This window comes from Fundulus heteroclitus, chromosome 21, assembly GCF_011125445.2.
Source record: "Fundulus heteroclitus isolate FHET01 chromosome 21, MU-UCD_Fhet_4.1, whole genome shotgun sequence".
Taxonomy (NCBI): Eukaryota; Metazoa; Chordata; class Actinopteri; order Cyprinodontiformes; family Fundulidae; genus Fundulus; species Fundulus heteroclitus.
The window spans coordinates 40,738,168-40,747,314 of record NC_046381.1 but is presented as its reverse complement, the minus strand read 5'-3'; the positions used below and the strand labels follow the sequence as shown (position 1 = coordinate 40,747,314).

Here is a 9,147-nt window from a genome sequence, read left to right as displayed (position 1 = left end):
GAAAAGACAACTGAAGGAAAAAACAGATTTAGTGATGAAGTTGGAGCAGAAACATCTGGAACATCAGGAGTTGTTATCATTAGAAGGTATCTTAGTTCATATTATGTGATGCTAAACAATCGGATCCATCCTTAGAACCAGAACCTTGTTAGATTGTCAGACAGCAGAGTTCTGCCTCTGCTTTGTGGCCAGTATCTGTTCACTGTCAGGATCTGATTCACAAAGCAGATCAGATAATAATAATTGAACATTATTGATCTCACAGTGGAGAAATTCACTTCTGCATCTTAACCCATCCCCTTGGGGAGCAGTGGGCTGCCACTGTGCGGGACGTGGGGAGCAATTGGGGGTTAAGGGTCTTGCTCAGCGACCCAGAATGGCAGCTTGTGGGAGTTGAACTCAGAACCTCTGGGATCGAAGCTCTGTAATCTAACCACCAGGCCACCACTCCCCCAGATGAAGAAATGCTGACAGAAACATGCAGCTGCTTTCAGCAACATGAACTTTTTAGCATCATGTCACCATTGTCCTCATTTCTCTGTTTCTATCTGACCTTCTCCCACAAACACAGCAGCTACAGAAGAGGCAGAGAGACAGAAAATGTTTCCTGGCAACATTTTCAGCCTTAATAAAGGAAATCTGGAGGAAATGCTATAATCTGCCAGAGAAACAGCTCATCGGGTCAGATAGTGTACACATTTCAGATGTTTTTCTTGCTCAGAGACTGGATTGGATGTTTTTAATGAATGATTACAGACTGGAAATGACGTGGGACTGATTTGGCCCGTTAGAAATAAACAGCAGATAGAAATATTCCATGTTTCTACTAATATATCTCCTTTAATCTGGGATCTATTGTCAGAGTAAATAAAGTTTCTGTCTCTCAGACTTTCCTTCCCTCTTTCTGTAAAGCAGCAGTGCAGCAGGTTGTTATCTCCTCCTTTTTTTCATGCATCAAAATGAGCAGCAGCTTTAAGGAGATGTTCAGTTTTAATGCATTTAGCACAAAGGGCTGAAAACAGAACCACTTCAAAGCAAACCCAAAGGGTTGTTAGGTTGAACACAGGCGTTACATTTACAGCAGCTGGAAATCCAGAGATTCAAAAAATATTTGATCACAGAAAGACTTTTAACACTTGAATTCCAAATCCCAACTAAAGACGTGGAATTAGTTCAGCAGAGATGATAGAAGGAAGTTCTGATTGGAGATGTTCAGTCTCACCTGGAGCACAGCTGCTCTGATTGGCTGCCAGCAGTCCAGCTCCTGGTCTGAAGAAGTAAAACATGTAATCACACCCCTTCTCCTTCCTATATCCTTAACATAAATAATCTTCCAAAATATTGGCATTACTTATGAGTTTATAAACCTCTAAAGTCAATGTTTAAACAAAAGAATCAATATGCATATAAACACACATTTGCATCCCAACAATTATACCTACAGCCAACGTGACCAAGACTATTTTACATTTGTGTATAACCAGGACCAACTTTGCTTCAGTGAATACTACTGGTTTATTGACGAACAGCTTTTGATTATGTAGTTTTAAGTTAAGTTAGAATAAAAACTAATTTACTTTTAATTCATAAAATGAAGACTGAATCAATATTATGTTTTTATATCTCTGCAGAGTCACATCCATCAGTTAAAAACTGGTTTCCTACTCTGAGTCTGACGGTCCAGGTTCTTCACTGAAGTCTTCAGGTGAATGTTTGGACAGGTCACTCCTCATAGACAGACAGCTGGATCCTGGAGGTTCTGCTCTGTTCTCCTTTAGATCACAATCCTCCATCGTCTGGACTTCAGTCAGCCTGAGAGAGAAACCACTGTCGCTTCATGCTTGCTCAGTATGAGGGATTGCTGCAAAGCCATGGACAATGCAGACGACTCTCCCTGTGGCTCTACGCTTCTCCAGGAGTGAATGCTGCTTGTCGGGACTTTGATGCAATCAACTGGTTCCCTTATATAGGACATTTTTGACCAATTTGTATAATCTGACCCAATCTGTATAATATGATTGAACTTGACTTTGTAAAGTGCCTTGAAATGACATGTTTCTTGAATTGGCGCTATATAAATAAAATTAAATTGAATTGAATTGAACTCTCAAAAATGTATAATACAGCTATTGGATTAATTCTGGCCAATCATCACCTCAATTCTCACCCTCATTCGGGTGATCAAAACATCGTTCCTGCAAGCCAGGCCAATAACGACCCTAACGACTCCCAGTTATAGAGGAGTGGACCAGTTTCGGTTCAATCTGCTGTCTTAATGGCTTTAACAACTGCCCATTACTAAGGGGTGGACCTGTTTCTGTTGAATTTGCATGTTATCTAAGCCAATACAAGGCCTTTGTTGGGCAGCAGTATAAAGCTTGATACTTCACATTACTCCAGACTTTTTGAATTGAGAAAGCTTCCTATATAAGAAGCGAAACGTCTTCAAACTATGGAAAACAAGTCCAGTTGTTTTTTTATTTTTTTATTTTTTCAAATAGTGCAATAAAACCTCAAAAAAGAACCAGAACCTCTGCTCATGGAGCATTTACTCCATTAGCTGAGCCACCCAGAACCCCCATACTCTATTTAACTGGATACATTTTTAGGGCTCCGTGAACACAGGAAAACATGAGATATGCCATAATATTGGTGAATGCTGTTTTGCCGACATGACTTACAATAAATAAACTAATAACTAAACAGTTCTAATATCTTTCTGATCTGGGTTCATGGCAAACAGACTTGAGATACTGAGTCCTTCCAGCTGTTGGTAAAAATTAGCAGAAATGTCGTTTTTTAATGCTTCAAATGCTTAGTAACAATTTATAAAGGACAGTTAATGTGGATGAAAGCTGAAATTTCTTCAGTGAATTAAGCCTCACAGTCTGTCTTGGACATGATGACATTTTCTGGAATTTAATATCTGACCCGTTGTGGAGACTGTAGGACTTGTTATGAGCCAAATAGAGTTTTATCAGACTTTAGTCTCCATTCTGACCTTTGACCTGCTGATAACAGCTGGCTGATGTCTATGAAAGGAGCAATGGAAGTGGTTGAATGTGATGGTAACGCTGGTCCAAAGGCACCAGTCTGAACAGTGATGAGCTGGGTGGGAGCAGTCTTTCAGGATGTTTGTGGCTCTTCTGATGCATCTGGACTTGGTAACCTCCTGATGCATCAGCAGAACCACAAGCTGAATATGGTCCAAACCAGAGAAACGCCGAAGATCAATCAGTTAATATTCTAGATATTATATCTCTGTGGAGTCACATGGATCATCTACAAACTTAGTTCTTACTCTGAGGGTCCAGGTTCTTCACTGAAGTCTGGAGGGTATTCTTTGGACCAGTCACTCCTCAAAGATGGACAGCTGGATCCTGGAGGATCTGCTCTGTTCTCCTTTAGATCACAATCCTCCATCTTCTGGACTTCAGTCAGCCTGAGAGAGAAACCAGAACCAGTCAGTTCCCAGTGACTCAGGTCCAGTCAGTGTCCTGTAAAGCAGAAAGCTGATTACAGAGAAATGTCAGTGTTTCATACAAGCCTGTAACCAAGAGGACATTACTGTGGAATCTGACCAAAGACACCTAAATGTGGTCTCTACATTTGGTCAGTTGTATGGAGCCAACACTTGAACATCCAGACCGAAAAGTAGCGACTGCAACATCTGGGCAGGTAGGCAACAGTTATTTGGCTTTTGCTCAGCAGCTTTAAAGCTTCATGAATTCCATTAGGGTCGTTCATGTGAGCTTTAGTGTTACATCAAATTTTCTTATTATAAGCGACTGGGCTTGTTTTTCCCTAAAGTCACCTGTAATTTTCGTGAGTCTGCAGTTTCTTTTTTTGAATGTGAAGTCTTTTTTGGGCTTTACTTTATTCCAACACAACGCCTTTTTCTGGTTTTCATGCCACAGTAGGAGAACGGGGCTCAGCCACCTCCCCTGCGACAAGTACTTTACGATCAGTAAAAATCCTGGCATGTATAAATACCAGATAAATACGTGCGTTTGTGATGAAGCAGCGTGTGACGGTATTCTTGCTGGTCTTCCACTTCTTTTCATGGATCAAACAGAGTTTTTCTCTCACAGTGATCAAGCAGGAAATCCATGTAAAATGTTGATAGGTGAGCAGCAGCAGTTATCGTGGTGCTGCTACCGTGGTAAGATTTCAAAAAAAAAAAAAAACATCCACTATTCCTTTAAATTACAAAATTTTAAAAATTCTGTCATTGTTGCCATAGTAATTTGCTCTATCCCTGTCCAACCAGCCTGGAAACCATGCTGTCTTGGGAAAAACGTGACGTCATTGGAGAAATGCCCCATTAATTCTTGAATCAATTGTCCTCCTTTTAGAAATAAAAAATATCTTTTATCGAATTTAGTCCACCTTGAGCAGTCTTCTTCATTTACGACCATGGACCAGCCCTTCGTCTTCAGCCCTTTCAGCCTGTCTATTCCCGCTGTGATCTCTTGCTGCCTTGCTGTCTCCTGCTCACCCTGGAGATTCTCCTGCCTGAACTTTTGGTTGCTTCATCTTTTCAATAAACCTTTGAAGAACAATAATGTGTCTTGCTGGATTTTCTGGTTCTCTGTCAGGTGAAGCATCACAGCTGGTTTGTGCAGCCCAATTTTAATTTGCATTTATCACTTTGAAAGTCTTAAGGACCATTATGTTTGCTAACTCTATAGTTTCTAGGTGGGATGTGTAGCAAAGATGAACAAAGATGCTGCAGCATTTAACTCTTCTCTTGGACCATCCTGCAGGTCATTCTCCAGAAAAACAGCAGAGATGTATTTTCTTAATTTGTAAAGTGACCTTGAGTGTTTTGAAATAAAATGCATTATTATTATTATTATTATGAAGGTATGAAACAGCAGAGAAGTAACAGAACCAGTGCCTGTTCAACTAATGCACAGCAGCTTTAAAATGTTTTTTATAAATATTTTCTCCCATTTTCTTAAACTCAGTTTTTGTCTGAAGAGAAGAGACAAATGAAAGAAACTGAGCGTTTGTTGGTGTTGATAACAAGGAAATCAGACCCTGACTAACATCATGGTTACATGAAGCAGAATCTTGGTTCTGAAGAAGAACCAGACTGAGTTCTGCTGCTGGTTCTGTTCACAGTCCACAGAGAGAAAACCCACAGAGGGGAAAACCAGAACAATTAAACACTCACCCTGATCCAGAGTCTTCTCTTTGTTCTGCCCTGCCACTAAATGGAGTCAGAACCTGTTTCTCCTGATCAGATACATAACTGACTCACCTGAGGCTCCACCCCCTGTCAAGGTGTGTTTACCTGAGTTTAAACACATTTCCTTTCAGTTCTTCTCTTTGCATCAGCAGTAACCTGAACTGTAAAATGGTCATGATGAAACTTGTGTGTTTTTCAGGTTTCTTCTCAGTTTTCAGTTCATTTCCAGTCAACATTTTATTGCATTCAGTAGTTTTGTTCTCTGTAAACCAGGAACTGATCAGCAGAAACTCTGGGAGGAGATCTGACAGCTTTAGCTGGACTCTAATCTTTCTTTATTTCTACGCTGTAAAGCATTCTAAATCAGAACCAGTTTTCCTGATTCGGTTCAATTATTCATCTTGAACAGGATCTGAGTCTCTGACAGTAAGCTCCTCCTTGTAGGAACTAAATAAATATTATCCAAAATACACAGTGTCTCTCTTTCCTTCAACAGCTCCACAGTTCTGCCCTCAGGTCAAGACTCTTGGTATCATCCTTGATAGCTCTCCATCCTTCACATCTCAAATCAATAATATCAGTTGGTCTGCATATTTCCAACTGCACAATATTAAACACTTGCGTCCTTCCCTTTCCCCTCACTCTGCCTCCATACTTTTTTGCAATCTTGTCACTTCCTGTATTTATTATTGCAACTCCCTTCTGTTTGGTCTCCTCCAAAAAACTCTCCATAAGCTCCAACTGGTCCAGAACTCAGCTGCTCCAATCATTACAGGCACGTGCTGATTATATCACATCACCTGTTTTACAGCAACTTCAATGGCTCCTGCAGAAATTCTTCTGATTCCATTCAAGGCCGTCCACAACCTTGTCCCTCCTTACTTATCTGATCTTCATCTCAGCCTCCCACTCCCTCAGATTTTCCTCCTCCATCCATCTCTTTGTTCCATCTTTTTCTCCTCAGTTCCTTTGGGAGCAGAGCGTCCCAAACTCTGGAATTCTCTCCCATCTGACATCCATAATGTTTACTCTCTACACCTGTTTAAATCCAGACTCACAACACACCTCTTCAAGACCTTATTAGATAGATAGATAGATAGATAGATAGATAGATAGATAGATAGATAGATAGATAGATAGATAGATAGATAGATAGATAGATAGATAGATAGATAGATAGATAGATAGATAGATAGATAGATAGATAGATAGATAGATAGATAGATAGATAGATAGATAGATAGATAGATAGATAGATAGATAGATAGATAGATAGATAGATAGATAGATAGATAGATAGATAGATAGATAGATAGATAGATAGGATAGATAGATAGATAGATAGATAGATAGATAGATAGATAGATAGATAGATAGATAGATAGATAGATAGATACATACATACATACATACATACATACATACATACATACATACATACATACATACATACATAAGATAAATAAATAAATACATAAGAATAAAAACACAATACAAGTACCATTATCCAGTAAATAGGCGCTTTAAGAAGACAGGAGTACCAGTGTCTCCACAGCTTAGACTGGTATCGGATTGCACTATGCGTGGTGTCAATAAGTGACAATTAATATCATTGTCAGATGCATTTAACCTACAGATAAACATATACATTAACTTTCTTAAAACAGCTTGTAGGGTATTGACTCTTGCTGTGACAAACATCTCACTCGCATTAGTCCATCTTGGCCGTTTCAAAAGTACCCACAAAGCATTATTATAGGTCACCTGCAGCCTTTGCAGGTTGTTTTTTGTATAAGTAGACCACAGGTCAGCAATGTACAGAGAGGTACAATATGCATTAAACAGTTCCACTTTGACTTTTTCAGTACATGCACCAAATTTACGAGGAAGGGTATCAGCTTGAGCATTCAACATTCTACATTGTCTACAGATATCATCATCGTCTGACAGATTTTCTGTGATGATGTGCCTAAGATTCTTGGTTTTGTTTGTAACACCCAGCACAGTATTTGACAGCTGAAAATCTGGAAACTGAATAGATTTATCTTCTTTACTCCTACAGATTATGACCACACTTTTAGATGGATTGTACTTAATGTCGTGTTCCAGACCATACTCAGAACATATGTTAAGTAGTGGCTGTAACCCAGTGGTACTTGGAATAAATATTACTAAATCATCTGCACACATCAGGTGATTACGTACAGAGTTACCAGCCACACAACCAGTGTTACAAGCTCTCAACTTGGTTGACAGTTCGTCCAGATACAAATTAAAGAGAACTGGGGATAAAATCCCGCCCTGCCTCACCCCATTACTAACTTTGAATGGAGCTGAGATACAGTCCCCCCATTAAATCTGCAGTGTTTGCTGAGCATACCAATAATTCAAAATACGAACAATATACTCTGGTACACCTTTTTGTGTCAGTTTCATGAATAGTTTTCTGTGATTTACTCCATCAAATGCTTTTGACGCATCCAGGAAACACATAAAAACTGAAGAGTTCTGCTTATTATATTTATAAATAATATCTTTTAGAGCATATATACACATATCTGTGCCCTAACCTAGCCTTAAAACCAAACTGGTTATTTGTAGATTTGACAACCTCTAAAATCCTGTCCAGCAGGATTGACTCAATAATTTTTGAAACTGTACTGGCCAGTGCTATCGGACGGTAATTATCAGAACTGCCAATCTTCCCAGTTTTATGTTTGAACACGGGTACTAACAGGACACTTAAAATAGATTCAGGTAAAATACCATGTATAAGAAAGGCTGTGAAACAAATAGAAAGTAGAGGAGCTAGCCTTGCACTTGCATACTTTAAATGCTCTGCTGAGACTCCATCCAACCCAGTGGCTTTATTGCTATTCTCTGTGATTTTAACTTTTATTGATGATATTTTATTTGCTTTATTGTTGTTGTTCTATCTTCATTTGTAAAGTGACCTTGAGTGTTTTGAAAGGCGCTTCTAAATAAAATGCAATATTGTTTTTTTATTTTTATTATTATTATTATTATTATTATTATTATTATTATTAGAGTATAAAACAGCAGAGCAGTAACAGAACCAGTGACTATTCAACTAGAACACAAGCAGCTTTAAAATAGTTTTTAGAATTATTTTCTCCCATTTTTTTAAATTCAGTTTTTGTCTGAAGAAAAGAAACAAACGAAGGAAACTGAGCATTTGTTGGTGCTGATAACCAGGAAATCAGAGCCTGACCAGCACCACGGTTACATGAAGCAGCAGCTTGGTTCTGAAGGAGAACCAGACTGAGTTCTGCTGCTGGTTCTGTTCACAGTCCACAGAGAGAAAACCCACTGAGGGGAAAACCAGAACAAGTTAACACTCACCCTGATCCAGAGTCTTCTCTTTGTTCTGTTCTGCTGCTAAATGGAGTCAAAACCTGTTTCTCCTGATCTGATACCTGACTGTAACTGACTCACCTGAGGCTCCGCCTCAGGTGAGTCATGAGATTCAGGTTTCTTCTCAGTTTTCAGCTAATTTCCAGTCAACATTTTATTGCATTCAGTAGTTTTGTTCTCTGTAAACCAGGAAGTGATCAGCAGAAACTCTGGGAGGAGATCTGACAGCTTTAGCTGGACTCTAATCTTTCTTTATTTCTACGCTGTAAAACATTCAGTCCTGTTTCTACGTGGATCATTTTCTCCCTGAAATCGTCTGGAAGTGTTCAGCAAATGTTCACACAGTCAGCTTCACTTTCTCCCAGCTTGGAGTCAAAGAAAAGATTAATTTCATCTCTGACTGGGAATCTTCTCCTGATGTTTTTATTGAAATCCAAATTGGAAGCAGATCCCAGTCAGAGCTCCAGGTCCAGTAAAGTTCTGGTCATCAGACTGAGAAGCAGCTCAGATCAGTCTGCTGAGGATCTGGAGATGTTGAGGCTCTCAGCAGCTTTAGGTGAGTCTGATTCCAGGAGATC

General features: G+C 39.3%; 1 long non-coding RNA gene across 1 annotated transcript; it reads right to left on the bottom strand.

Annotated features, from left to right (window-relative positions):
* Positions 1-1,235: 1,235 nt before the first annotated feature.
* On the bottom strand, positions 1,236-8,656 carry LOC118556769. Its single transcript, XR_004927351.1, has 4 exons — positions 8,558-8,656; positions 3,302-3,442; positions 1,666-1,812; positions 1,236-1,269 (listed from the first exon to the last, which is right to left on the bottom strand). It is a non-coding gene; the product is annotated as an uncharacterized LOC118556769 (long non-coding RNA).
* Positions 8,657-9,147: the final 491 nt, after the last annotated feature.